Consider the following 14202-nt stretch of genomic DNA (forward strand, 5'->3'; position numbering starts at 1 on the left):
TAGTGGATTGTGATTGGCTGGAAGGAGTTCAGGTGTGAATAGTGGATTGTGATTGGCTGGAAGGAGTTCAGGTGTGAATAGTGGATTGTGATTGGCTGGAAGGAGTTCAGGTGTGACTAGTGGATCGTGATTGGCTGGAAGTTCAGGTAGTTTGCGTTTGTCAGTTGAATCTAAACGAATGCGCTGCTTATAAACACCTGTAACCATAGTAACCTCCAGTTCCGGTTCCATCCAGAGCGAAGCAGCGATTGTACACATTTCTTAATGATCTCACGGAGCTCCATGGAGGAGTTTTACGTGTGGTGGAACTTCTGTGGTGAATAGGGGGAAATTTCAAAAATGGATTTGAGGCACAAGATGAATTTAAGGAGAAGAAAAACTCCTACAGCCGCATTGTTAGTAGAGACGCAACACAAGAAATAAATAATTCTGTATCTGTGTGTGAGATCCGGAGCAGCAGATGTGTAGCTGTAACGAAACAGCTTTATAAAATGCTCAATAAATAAATAAAGCGTTTCTTTTTATATATACTGCAGTCAGTTTTGCTCTGCTAACATCAATAACAGCTTGAACTCCTCAATGCTGAGAAGTGACCATGGTAGAAGGTGATAATCCACGGCTGTGTTTGAGGCCTTACAATGTTTAAATGCTCTCTGCTTCACCTCGGGGTTTAGCGACCTGTCGTTCAGTCGCTTGCTAGCGTGAATATGCGGTTAATTCTAACGTTCTTTCCCCAGTTAAAGGTTTTTTTTTTCCGTCTTTGAAATCAATTGCCTTCCGTTTGTCTTTGAAGCGGTTTTCATGTGGATGATGAGACAAAGATGTCGGTTACTGGGAGAAAAAAAAAATTGAACCGCTCCTGAAGCAGAAAACTTTAGCAACTAAATATATAAATAAATGAAAGCGGTTCCCCATGAGATCACCACCCTGACAAATAAATGTGTTCATCCCTGCCTACGTTCTTCATCTGATTCCTTTTAGAGGCTAAAAGTAAAAGAAGATCTGCTTCGGTCCTAGCAGCGATGCCATTTAGCTTTTTGTAGCTGTGCTGAACTGATTTTTGACTTTACCTGCACTAAATATAGACGCCCTGCGAGGATCTCTGAAAGTTTGATGTCTTGCTCGTTTCTTCCCCATTTCCTCCGGTGTTTGAGATTCTACACATAGCACAAAACCCTGAAGGCGATACATCGCCTTGGCAAAACCTTCCACCTCCGAAATGCCAAAAACTATTTACACAAGCCTGGAAAAAAATATCCACAGAAACAAAAAATACAAAATTATGTGGGAATAAAAACAATGTCTCGGGCAGTTTCGGGCTGCATGAGTTACCAACGTGACGATTATTTTCGAGAACATCAAGAGGTGTTTCATGTCCCCACAGTTCTGATAAAAAAAATTTTTAATAACGCCCTCATCCAATTGAATATTGTGCAACATCAGCAAAAAAGAGTTCTTATTTGCGTTATAGCAGCTATAAACGCTCCTTCCCTCACCGGCGTCTTAGAAAATTAGAAAGAAGCCTGATGCTCAGTGGGTAAGACATTGGACGTTAATTAAATGTCAACAAGTTTAAATCCTAGCATCACAAACGCTGCCACTGTTGGGCCCTTGAGCAAGGCCCCTATCTCTCAACTCCTCAGTTGTATAGGGACCCCTTTCACTTCGTTCCACACAGTGGGAAGTCGTAGCTCAGTGGTTAATATGCTGGATTTCTGAATAGAAGGTGGTGAGTTCAAATCCACGCATTACCAAACGTGGACACTGTTGGGCCCTTGAGTAAGGCCCCTGACCCTTTTTTCATATATATACAGTTGTGTAATGGCCACTTAACTCTGTGGCATGAAGTGGTAGCTCTATGGTTATAATGATAGATTTATGGTTAGAAGGTTGTGAGTTCAAATCTCAGCTTCATCAAAACCTGCCGCTGTTGGGCCCCTGATCAAGGCCCCTATCTCTCACCTGTTCAGTTGTGTATGAACAGTTGTAAAGGGGCCCGATTTCATTGTGTTCTGTATGGTGGAAAGTGGTAGCTCAGTGGTCAATATGTTGGATTTAAAATCTCATCACCAAAAGCTGTCACAGTTGGGCCCCAGAGCAAGGCCCCTATCTATCAGCTGCTTTGTTGTATAAACTAAATAAAAATTTACTATAGGAAAATAATCACCATCATTATAGTAACCGGAACTCTGTTCTGTCACACCAGCGTGTCGAATCCCCCATAATTCCTGCTCGTGGTTTTTCCTCTTCGCTAAACCGAGAGTGTAGAAATGCTGTTCGCTCAGGTACGACATGTTCTTCCTGCTCGTAGCCTGGTGAGGTGCGCGCACACACACACACACACAGACACACACACACACACACGCTCTCTCACTGTTGATGTTGCATTTGTATCAGAAGGTTTCTTGTTTTTTGGAAGGAGTCTCCAGTGTCAGAAGTAAAGCTGTAAACTTCAAGACATCCTCACTGAGCTACCACTTCCCTACGGCTTCCAAAACAACATCTTGCGTACATTATTATAGCAGCTATAAATGCTCCTTCCTTCGCCAGAATCCGGAAACTCGTCTGTCCTGAAGACCGGAAAACGAACAAACGTACCGATTACTTGTGAAACGTCTTAATATGAGCGTCTTCTGAAATAAATGCAGCATCAGCTGTGTGTTGTGTTTCCTTTCTCAGTCTCCGAGCAGGAAGAACATGTCATACCTGAGTGAAACGGCGTCTCCCGCACGCGGGAATTACGGGGGATTTACGAGTCGGTCTGCAGTGTAATGAGCCCGAGGTGAGGCGGGTCCCAGCCAGCGCCTGAGCTGCCCCTCTCATTGATGTGTAATGCACACAAAATTGCGAATAATCTTCAGACATCCTTCCAGATGTCCTCTTGAATTTCCTGCGACTTAAGACGATTCCGAGCGCTTTGAAAGTTCTGATAACTTTTTTTTTTTTCCCCGCATTCGATTGAAGCCTGACTCGAGGAGGAATGTGGCGGGTTTTTTTTTTCTTTTCACAGTCATGCCATCTCGCAAGAAACCGCAAACCTCTGAACTTCGGCGCCGCAGTATGATTGCGTTCTAATTACACGGAATAACGGCGTGTTCGGGTTCTAACATCGGTGCCGGTCGATTTTATCCTCTGAATCGGCGTAAACGATATCAGCCCGAGGGAACGGTGGATCCGTGCTAAAAGATATGTAAGATTGGGAGTCGAGGCGCGCGTACACGGAGCGGCGGAATTAGCGCAGCCGCGATACAGGTTGATGATGATACGTCGTGGCGGATCGCCGCCTTGTTGCGAGCCTGTAAAAGACGGAGAAGAAAGAATGCAGCCCCAAACCCGCAGTTCACTGAAACATAATGACAACATCTTCGGCTTTCCGAGAATATCATACCCCCCCCCCCCCCCCCCCATCTACCGTTTCCATGGAAACCATAGTAAGAAAAAGGGTGCCTGTTTGTGAACTCCCTGCTGGAAAATCGGTGAAGTAGACGCGTCTGCGGCGAGATTAACCCGAGACGTCGGGGAGGAGGAAAATAAATAAATAAATAAATAAATAGAATCTGTCCCGTTTGCAAATTTTTCACCCTGCACGAGGACGGAAAACTGATTTATATATATAAAAAAAAAAAAAACTCTGCTGCACAGAAATGGGCTGATGTTATTTATTTATTTGCGCGTGTGTGTGAGGAAATGATGAACCTGAACCAGTTGCTCTCCTGCACGTGAAATGTTTCATACATCACGTGTTTCACCATCATTTACACGGGAACGAAAAGAGCGTAGTCAGCACAAAATACTCCCCTCAGACCATGAAGCCTGAGGAGATGTGAAGGTGATGTGGAGACATGCAGGAGATGTATAGACGAGGTATAACGTGTAAGAGATGAGGAAACGATGTGTAGATATGCAGGAGATGATGTGCAGCTGCGGAGAAGACGTGTAGGCCGGAGGTCGAGGACGTGTGTAGGACATTTGATGAGGAGATGTGAAGCCATGCAGGAGATGATGTGGAGGAGTTGTGGTGGAGACGGTGTGGAGAAGATGATGGGGAGGAGATGTGGATGTGTGTAGGTTGAGATGTAGAGATGTGTAGGAGTTGTGGTGGAGAAAATGGTGGGGAGGAGATGTGGAGTTGTGTAGGTTGAGATCTAAAAATGTACGAGACGATGCACAGGTGCCATCATTATTGCAACAACAAGATTTTATGTTGATAATAATCAATATTATCATTAAAGTCACTAAAATAATAATCACTAACATCATAATAATGATAAAAAAATCATCTTTTTTTTACATTTTATAATAAATATAGTATCAATAACAGTATCAATATTCATATATTAGATTATGTTCTTCTTATTGTTTAATTCAATATGTATTAATATTATTACTACTAATAATATACAAATCTATACAGTATGACAGGTTATTTATGAGTATGAAAGCTGTGTAAGAGAAGCGCTCACGTGCACATCGCTCACGTGCACATCACACACGTGCACGTTACACACCGAACCCGAAGCCCAGCAGCGCTGATTAACAAACCTTAATGAAAGCTGCACCTGTAAATCCTCTGATCCTCAGTGTACAGGTTTGTGCTTTAGCGTGTGGCGACACTGCACTCGTCAGTGCCCTTCATATTCACCGGCTGATTGCTTTCTCTGCTCCGAGCTCGAAGGCCTCTCCTCCACACCGCCACCATTTTCCTGTTCCTGCACCCTTAACACGTTTAGTATTAATAATCTTACACATACACACATTATATATATAAAACACACATTCTAAAAATATTACACATGCTAATTCTTCAAATCGTTATTTATCAAATGATTTGAAGCCACTTCTATGAGCAGAACAGAAAATGTTTATATTAAATATTATATAAAATTATAAATAAAAATTATTTTCACCTTCTTTAAATCTGAGTTCCCTCAGAAACGTATTAATTGGTGGACCGCAAGTTTGTTTAGTCTCCGTCTCGCACTTTCAGCGCATTTTTTTTCTTTTTATTATTAAACTTGAAAACATACATAATGCCAGGGGTATAAAATAAATAAATAAATTGATTGCACATTTCTATCTGTTCTAATTGTACCTTAAATAAATACTTTTAAAGTTTTAAATTTTCTAATCAATATGTGCACAAATATGGATTTTTTTAATGCAAATTTATGTTTATTATTAGAGAAAACCAAAATCAACAGTGAGCAAGAAGAAAAAATATTCCTGTAAATGTTTTAAAGTAATTCTGGCGTTTTAAATTACGGAATTAATCAGGACACCGAACGAAACTTTTGCTATGTTTCCACACGGACGGTTTTAATTGCCGGATTTTGGTGCTGATTTGAGACGTGGCGCAGCAGTAAAACAAATGTTTGCTGATTGAAAATAATTTTTCGGGGGAGCAAATTTTTTTATATGAGTAAAGAAACGACCTCACGAATAAATGTGTTGCGCTAAAGGTTTAAATTTCGCCTCTTTTATATTTATTTATATATTTAATAAAAATGGTCAAACAGAAATTTGCGCTGCGTTAAAAACGCGTTAATAAAATTAGTGCCGTTAACACGGTAATTTTGACAGCCCTAATTTATTTATTTATAATATACTGTATATATACACACACACACACACACACACACACACACACACTCTCACACACACACACACACACACACACACACACACACACACACACACTCACACACACACTGGAATTAAAGCAAAATTAAAATTCAAATGACTTTTTTTCTACCCGTATTTTTGTATGTCCCTCATGTTGCGGTTTGTGTTGCATCTCTGCGTGCATTTCTGCATTCATCTCAAAAGGAGCGAGCGGCGTGACCCAGAGCTTAAAGCGTCGGGGGGCTGCAGTTCCCTCAGGGGCGCTCATCTTTTACTGTGCCATGACAGAAAATGGAGGTTGCGAGCGCAGAGTGCTGCATTAAAAACCCTTTACCCATTGGTGATTTATAGTCGGCCGTCCTGCCGAGCCTACCGCACCGCTGCACCATCTTTCCTGCGACGAAGCGTTTGTGAAGTGCAGGAACACTACGCGCTCTGGGTGCTTCATCAAAAAAAAAAAAAAAAAAAAACCCAGGCCACAAGATGGCCGCACATCTGGCGATTTAGCACTTCAGCGCTTACCTCCTTACCGCTTCAGGTGCAACACTCTTCACAAACAAGAGGCTGAGGATGACGGAGTGCCACCATCGCAGGATTTCCTGCTTCACCTGAAAGACGAATGAATTTAAATAGGGCGGTTATACGGAACAAGGGACTGTCGTTATTATGACTGCGTCTCGAGGAGTCTCGGTGAGACGACACGGAGGAAAGGCCTAATTCCCTCCAGACTTTTGTCCTTGAGACGGGCCGAGCCTTAATAGCAATATTCATTCATTTATCCCGCAGAATTAATCTGCTCTCGCCCGCTCACGTTGCTGCATGAATGGTAATCGGACCTTTGAAAAGCCTGCCTTCAGAAGGGGGGTGTAAAAAAAAAAAAATCAGAAACTTATTTTGATATTGATGAAAGACTGTATTAAAATTGACAAGATAACCTTCAGCGCGGCATCAAAGAAGACGCAGAGATCAGAGATACACTGCTTAAATGATGGAGATCATCTCATGCTCTCGCTCGATGCCTTCAGCTTGACAGAAAAGGGAACAAGTGGAAAGATAAAAAAAAAATTAAAATATAAAAAGATAGAAACAGCCACAAAGTTTCCACAAATGAAGCTATCGGTTTGGGGTGCACTTAATTTTGCCTCGACAATGCGATTTATTAATTGAGAGGCGAGTGAAGGGCGATTAGTGAGGAGTTAACGCTGAAATTAAAATGCAGAAACGAGAAAAAAATTTACCACAAACGAGCGAATTGCATAACTCCAGAAATCCACTAAAGCATGTGCTCAACCTGACTCTGAATATGTGGAACTTTCCTAAAGTAAATACTCACACAGTCCACAATAAGTGTTCGATTCTGAATACAGCTGCATGGAATTAAAGTACATTCAGATGTTATGATGTAAAATGGGCAGTATAGTTTATTATGCCTCACTCATTTTCCCAGGATTGAGTTAGAATGTGATTAAAATGTACACAATAGTGGATTTTCTTCACAGGCACACGCAACACAAGGCACTGGTCAGGTATAGTTCCTTCACATGACAAAGTGTCAGTATTTACCACAGGACTGGCAGCCAGCCATCATGTCCCGCTTTGACTTTACTAAACACACAACCTATAGATAAACCGATCAGCAGAATAAGTGGACGTCAGGCGTCTACGCTGCACTGGAGCGGTCACGTGAAAAGTTGGTGAATTTCTCCAGCCGGTCGACGCATGGCCAATGATGCATGATGCAACAGCAGAGTGGCTGCGAGCTGCAGATATACTTAAATGTCATATTCAAGCGTCTTGGGGTTTGCTCTTAAAAAGACAGATGGATGTCGTGTGAGACTGCAATCTGGTCATAAGGTTGGAAAAAGACCGATTGATTCCAACACACACACACACACACACACACACACACACACACACACACACAGCAATCAAACACAAAATATGCAGCATCTTCTGTCTGCTTTTTTAGACCAACAAGCCAGCTGGATGTAATTGCCGAGCTTCTTTATTAAGGCTTATCCAAGGTTTATTGTGGTCATAATCCAGAGCAGGGCTTTAGCTCACAGTCAGAGAATAAACACAGCAAATCCTGAACTGAAGTTTAAAGACAAATGTTTAAGTCACAATCCAAAATTTGGAAAATAATTATACATAAGACGTCAATCCTACTCTGAAAATATACGGCCTTTTACTCACACACACACACACACACACACACACATACATATATATTTACAGACATTTCCTATTTTGTCAAATACTTGAGGGCTTTTGTTTGGTGCACACGTGTACCGAATGCAATCTTTTTTAAGTGCGGAACATAGTTAAAATCTGAGTTTCCACAGGAGCGTATTAAATGCCGGACCGCGAGTTTGTTTAGTCTCCGCCTCGCACTTTGAGTGCAGTGTTATTGTTTTATTTTTATTATTATTATTCATTTTGAAAACATACACAACAATGGCAGGTGTAATAAAAAACAAACCAGAGTTAGCGCATTGTCACTGTGGCTACTCGCGCCGTCCCGGAAATACTCACGTGCGAAATCGTTGCCACTTCCGTTTTTTGCGTCTCTTTTTATCGACTCTTTAGTGTTTTGCTTAAAATAACACAACAAGCTGCAGAGTTTCGTTTCTTGTTAAATAGTTTTGGAAAAAAATTCACAACAATTAAATGATAACATTTACTACAACAACTACTTAATACAATCACAACAAACAAGAAAACAACTGTCATTAACACACATTGTAGTCGCTTATACACACACACACACACACACACACACACACATCAAACTGTCACATTTACACGCACACACACAGACACAGACACACACACACACACACACACACACACACACACTGTACTGTTACATTCAAAGCTTTACAAACCAGTGAGACGGATGAAAAAACTGTCCAGGAGCAAACATAAAACAATAAACAGATAAATAGATCTGAGAGAGAGAGAGAGAGAGAGAGAGAGAGAGAGAGAGAGAGAGAGAGAGAGTTTATTCACTCATTTAATTCGGTTTGTTGCAGTAAACTGTTCTGTTTGTGTCCTCATTAAAGCGCTAAACGAGCTCATTAGCAGGTGCATTAGCGCTCACCTGACAGGAGCTCAGCGCAGAGGAGCGGCAGCACAAACACACAGCAGTCCTCCGAGCTTTTCACCTTTTCTCTTCAACTCGTCCTCTTTATCCTTTATTCGCTTTTACGCTCCATTTTTACATTTATTTGCGAAACATTTCAAAAATCACAGTTCTTATGTATATATTTATATTTATTTCCTGTACCGCCGAGAGAAAGCGTCCGATCCAATTAAGCTCAGAGACCTCGTTAAGAACGAGCGCTAACGACTTCCGGTCTCCGACTGGAGATCAGAAAAAACTTGACGTCTTTCAAAAAATATACAACATGTAATAAGTAATATTTTAATATTTTCTGTCTTTTTTTTTTTTTTTACAGTTTTATATTTATATAATAACAAAAAAACTGCATTGATGTCAGTGCTCTGGCCTTTTAGCCCCGCCCACAAATCTACACTGGAGCTTATTAATAGTGTAAGAACTAATGGGATTTAATGATGTTTACTGTATATAACGTGACTATTTGTCTTTGTATATCACCAATCCTGAACATTTTATTATTAATTGTATTGTCTCTCCTTTATTTAAATGATTTATATATATATATATAGTCATTTAAAATGCTCCTGATTGGAATGAAGTCTCTTGGGGATGAGGGCTGAGAGCTGAGATGTTCATTATGCTCCAACATTAAAGGTGTATAGGTTGTATTTAGATGCAGTGTGTAGCTTTAAGCTTTCCCTTCACTTGAACGAGAAGACCTAAACCTGTTCCAGCATGACAGTGCCCTTGCATACAAAACCAGCTCCAAGAAAATATGATTTACATGGGTTGAAGTGAAAGATCTCCTGCTATAGAGCTCCAAACCTAATGAACACCTTTAGGATGGGTTCTTCATGCTGACTGCACCCCAGGCCTCCTCACCTTCTCACCTACATCAGTGCTACATCATATTAACACCCCTGAATTAATTCATTTCGACAAAATCTAGTGGAACATCTACCCAGAAGAGTGGAGGTTACACCGAGGAGAAATCAATCGACAACTGATATAAACTGTTATTCAGCCAAATGTGAGTTTTATTTGCACACAAACCTGCTGGTAGGAGCTTCCTCAGGCTTGAGAAGTGCTTTTGTTGTTTTTGTCTTTAATGTTCCCCCGAAAACGTAAACACCTCCAATATCGGTCATTTCATATATTATTTTCTGTCTCTGAGAAATCATGTGGTTCTGAGTCTCACACCTGAACCCTTCACTGATATGTACATTAACAGCACGCCTAAATAAAAGCTGCAAGCTGGGAGCAAAATCAGGACACCATTTCTCAGATCCATTCCACATACACACACACACACACACACACACACACACACACACACATACACACACACACACACACACACACACACACACACACACACACACACACACACACACACACACACACACACACACAAAACCCTGATTTCCAAACATGGGCCTTTTTGATTGTGAATATTTTTCTATGCTGACCTGCTCATCATTTAAAAAATGGTGTGTGTGTGTGTGTGTGTGTGTGTGTGTGTGTGTGTGTGTGTGTGTGTGTGTGTGTGTGTGTGTGCGCGTGAGTGCAACGCTGCGTAAATATTCAGCAGGAAATCAAAAAAGCTTCCGCTGCTTTAGATAAGACGAGACCGAACCTCGGCTCCGTTCCTCCTCCGAACACCAGAGCTTTGCTTGTTCTACACCTTTCCCATGAATAAATACATACATTTTTACAGAACTATCACCTGCAGATGTGTGCATCTGTATGGTTATGAGACGCGTCTGCGTATTTCTTTTGTCAAGCCTCATCAAAAAAACACAAATATATATATATATATCTGTATTTTTTACTGGTAGTTAAAAAACATTAGATGTTAAAGTAGGTGTTAAAGTAGAAAAAATACTTTGTAGGTAAAAGCTGTATACAAAAAGTGCACAATTATTGGAACTATTTTGTAAGAGCACTATACAGGGTGTAGTGAGTGCCCTTTTTCCTGAGGGATTTTACATCTCGTAGCCCAACCTCTGGATCTTCAATCTTCAGTTAGAGGCCACACTGGGTGATGGTGGTTCCATCTCAACAGCCTAAAGATCCATGAAGTTACTTATAGTCACTGAACTTATACACTTTTTATACAACTTTATAACGCTTTAATCTCTGCTTTGAGACAAAGTGCATTGTTGAAAGTGCTCTACAAATAAAATTTAATTGAAATTAATTACAATTTACACACATGTGGGTGGCTATAAAATGGGAAGAGAGTAATTAAGGACAATGAGACTGTGAAGACTGAGACGACACTAGATCATCACACACACACACACACACACACACACACACACACACACACACACACACACACACACACACACACACACACACACACACAATTTGCCAGGAAGTAAATATCCCACATCTTAACATCAGCTATCACAATAAAATGATTGTCGATCTTTTAGGTTTTTTTTATAGATTTTTTTGGGGTCAAAGACTGAAGGTCCCCACAACGTCTAACCAGACACATACACACATATCCCATCTGAAAGATATAAAAATATTCCCACACACTCTGACGTTCCTGTGTGTCATCCCTCAGTTGTTTCTTTTTTTTTTTACAGGACACTCGGGTTAAAGCGAAGCCTCCGTCCACCTCCAGTTTTATTTCCTATACACTCGAGCGCTTGTAAAAATCCGATCGGACGCTGAACAGAGCGCAGATATAAAAACTGACATGTTTACTGCTGTTGGTGCGGCTCTGTTTAGAGACCTAGAAACAATTAACACTGCATTGTCTGGAGTCTTATTTTTCCGAATGTCGCTCGAGTGTCGCTAAAAAACACAAGATTTAGGCAGTGTGTAAGGCCGCGTGACGTGAAGGAGAAAAGAAACAGAAACAAAACCTGGGTTTTTTAATAATCAATAATGAAATGTCATTTATTCGTTCATTTTCAGGGTCCCAATAAAATGCAGGAAACCGGTTTCGAGCTCCCATATAGTGCGCTGTGTCAAAATCCGGCCGTTTTGTTGTGGTGTCGCAATTCAAGAAACTGATTTCGAGTTTACGTCTGAGTTGAACTGAGAATTTCCCATACCGCAAGGTGAAACAGTTAAAAAAAAAAATTCTCCTCAGGTAACACAATTAGCAAACGATAAGGACCAAGTAGATTTTATAGCGTTTATCTCTGAAGTGAGCTCGAGGACAGGAGCAACAAACAAGCAAAAATGTTATTTCTTTCAACGGAAAATAAATTCCACAACAGTTATAGCGGAGATTTCGGTACTGAGTTTATATATATATATCTAACTCCACTATCTGTAAGCTTGAAATAAATAATAATTATAAGCTAAAATTGATTCACTAATTCGTATTGATAGGTGCTAAAAATATTAACAAAACAGGACAATATATCAATATCAAATAAATACATAAAGGTAATAAGAGTTAAAATAAGTCGCAAAACTAAGAAACAGCACTTCAAGGTTATTTTTCTTGTGCAGCAGAGGTAGATGATTGCTTTAAAAGGTCTAGATCAAACACACACAAAAAAACGTCTCAGTTCTCTGTGTGGTATCGTTTTGTTTTGAAACCCACCCCCATTTTAGCAGTTATTATTAACTTACTTTAAGGAATAAACGCACGGATAGACACCCTACGTTTTACCCACGGGGTGCACAAACTTTTGGCTGTGGCATGATATTTGTGACAGATAATGTCGAATACATCGATATGAAAAAATTGCTTTGTAGATTTTGTCATTTTTGTTAATTTCCTGTTTTTTAGTTTTTTAGAAATCCATTTCTGGAAAAGACTGAAATGATGTTACGTTAATGGGGATGGTAGAGGTGGTGGAGGGGGTTGTTGCGGTTGTTGGGGTTGTTGGGGTTGTTGCGGTTGTTGCGGTTGTTGTTTTTCACCTTGAAAACAATAAAATCCGATTTAATAATAAAAAAAATAAAAAACCTTTTTACATCGAACGCACATAGCGAGGCGTCTTCACCAAAGCCGAGGATTTCATCCCCGTCGCTAAATTGCTTCCTATATATTAAATGCAATATCGGGTAATTCGCGTACGTGCACAATGATGCACGGATCTCTCACGTTTATATATTCTGAAAAGAAAGAACGAAGTGCGTGTCTGGAAAAATAAACTCTTCTGTCCTCCGCAAAAGTAAATCGGATGTTAGCTGGCTAACCTGAGCTGCATGCAGATGATGCATTACCAAAATAAATACAAATAAAAAAAAAACGATCCGCACGTGGGGACGCGAAGCGGAGAGATGCGATTTCGAATCTACGAAACAAAGTGCTGCCTAAATGTAGCTGACGCTGCAGGCGTTCGGAGGATGCGCTGTTTGTTTGTATTGCGATGCATGGCCTCGGTGTAAAAAAAAAAAATTAAAAAATAAATAAATAAATAAATAAGAGGTAAGAGGCATTTCTGTGTGAGCCATGGAAGGATAGAAGCGTATCTATCTGTCTTGAGCAACAGCATCTTCTCAGCTCTCTCATCCTGAATCATTTGGGATGCGGAAAACACAAACCGAGCAATCTGCCTGGAAAAGTCCCAGTAGGAAGAAAAACAGCTTCCTTTGTTCCCTCGGCGTGTTTCCTCCATGTCGCTTGGGTGGATTTTTCTTCCCTCCCTCCCTCCTTATCTGCAGCTTTCATTTCACACACACACACACACACACACACACACACACACACACACACACTCTCGCAGCTTTGTTGACAGTGTGGTCTGTGGTGAATATTGCCAATATTATGCGCAAGTCTCATTCAGAACACAATCATTTCTCAGGTATCGTACGTAAATCTTGATCTTCTCCCCCTTACTCCTCACTCGTCCTCTCGTACATGCCAAGAATCATTTCTCCCTGAAGCGTGTTTATTATTATTTTTATTATTATTTTTTTTTTTTTCTGAAACCTGTCAGGAGAATGCAATTATAACAGGTCGATACGTTTCCAGAGCAGGAGATGATTACAATTATCGTTACTCTACAAAAGTTTGTGTACGGCCGAGAATCAGATTGGGACGTGCTTTCTGAATGTCTCGTTCCACCTTCAGCCTCCTCCACTCTTCCGAGAAGATGCTCCACCAGATTTTAGATGGTTCCTGTGGAGATTCATTCTGCTATAAGGGCGTTAGTGAAGTCAGACATTGATGTAGGTGAGGTGAGGAGGTTCCTGGGGTGCACCCAGCGCTCACATTCACCCCTAATTATGGTGTTTAATAGGGTTGGAGCTCTATAGCAGGAGATCTTCCACTCCAACCCATGCAGATCTTCATGGAGCTAAATTTTTGTCTGATAGGACTGTGTGCTTTTAAGAAAACTGCTGGAAGAGTCAGGCGTCCCAGTGTTTTCTTTTTAAATTACACATTGATATAATATACAATATATCGCCAAAAATATTGGGTCACGGTTTTTAAGTACGGTGTGTGATTTTTGAGCATCACATTCCACATTTTG

This window comes from Silurus aristotelis (genome assembly GCF_946808225.1).
Source record: "Silurus aristotelis genome assembly, chromosome: 25".
NCBI lineage: Eukaryota > Metazoa > Chordata > Actinopteri > Siluriformes > Siluridae > Silurus > Silurus aristotelis.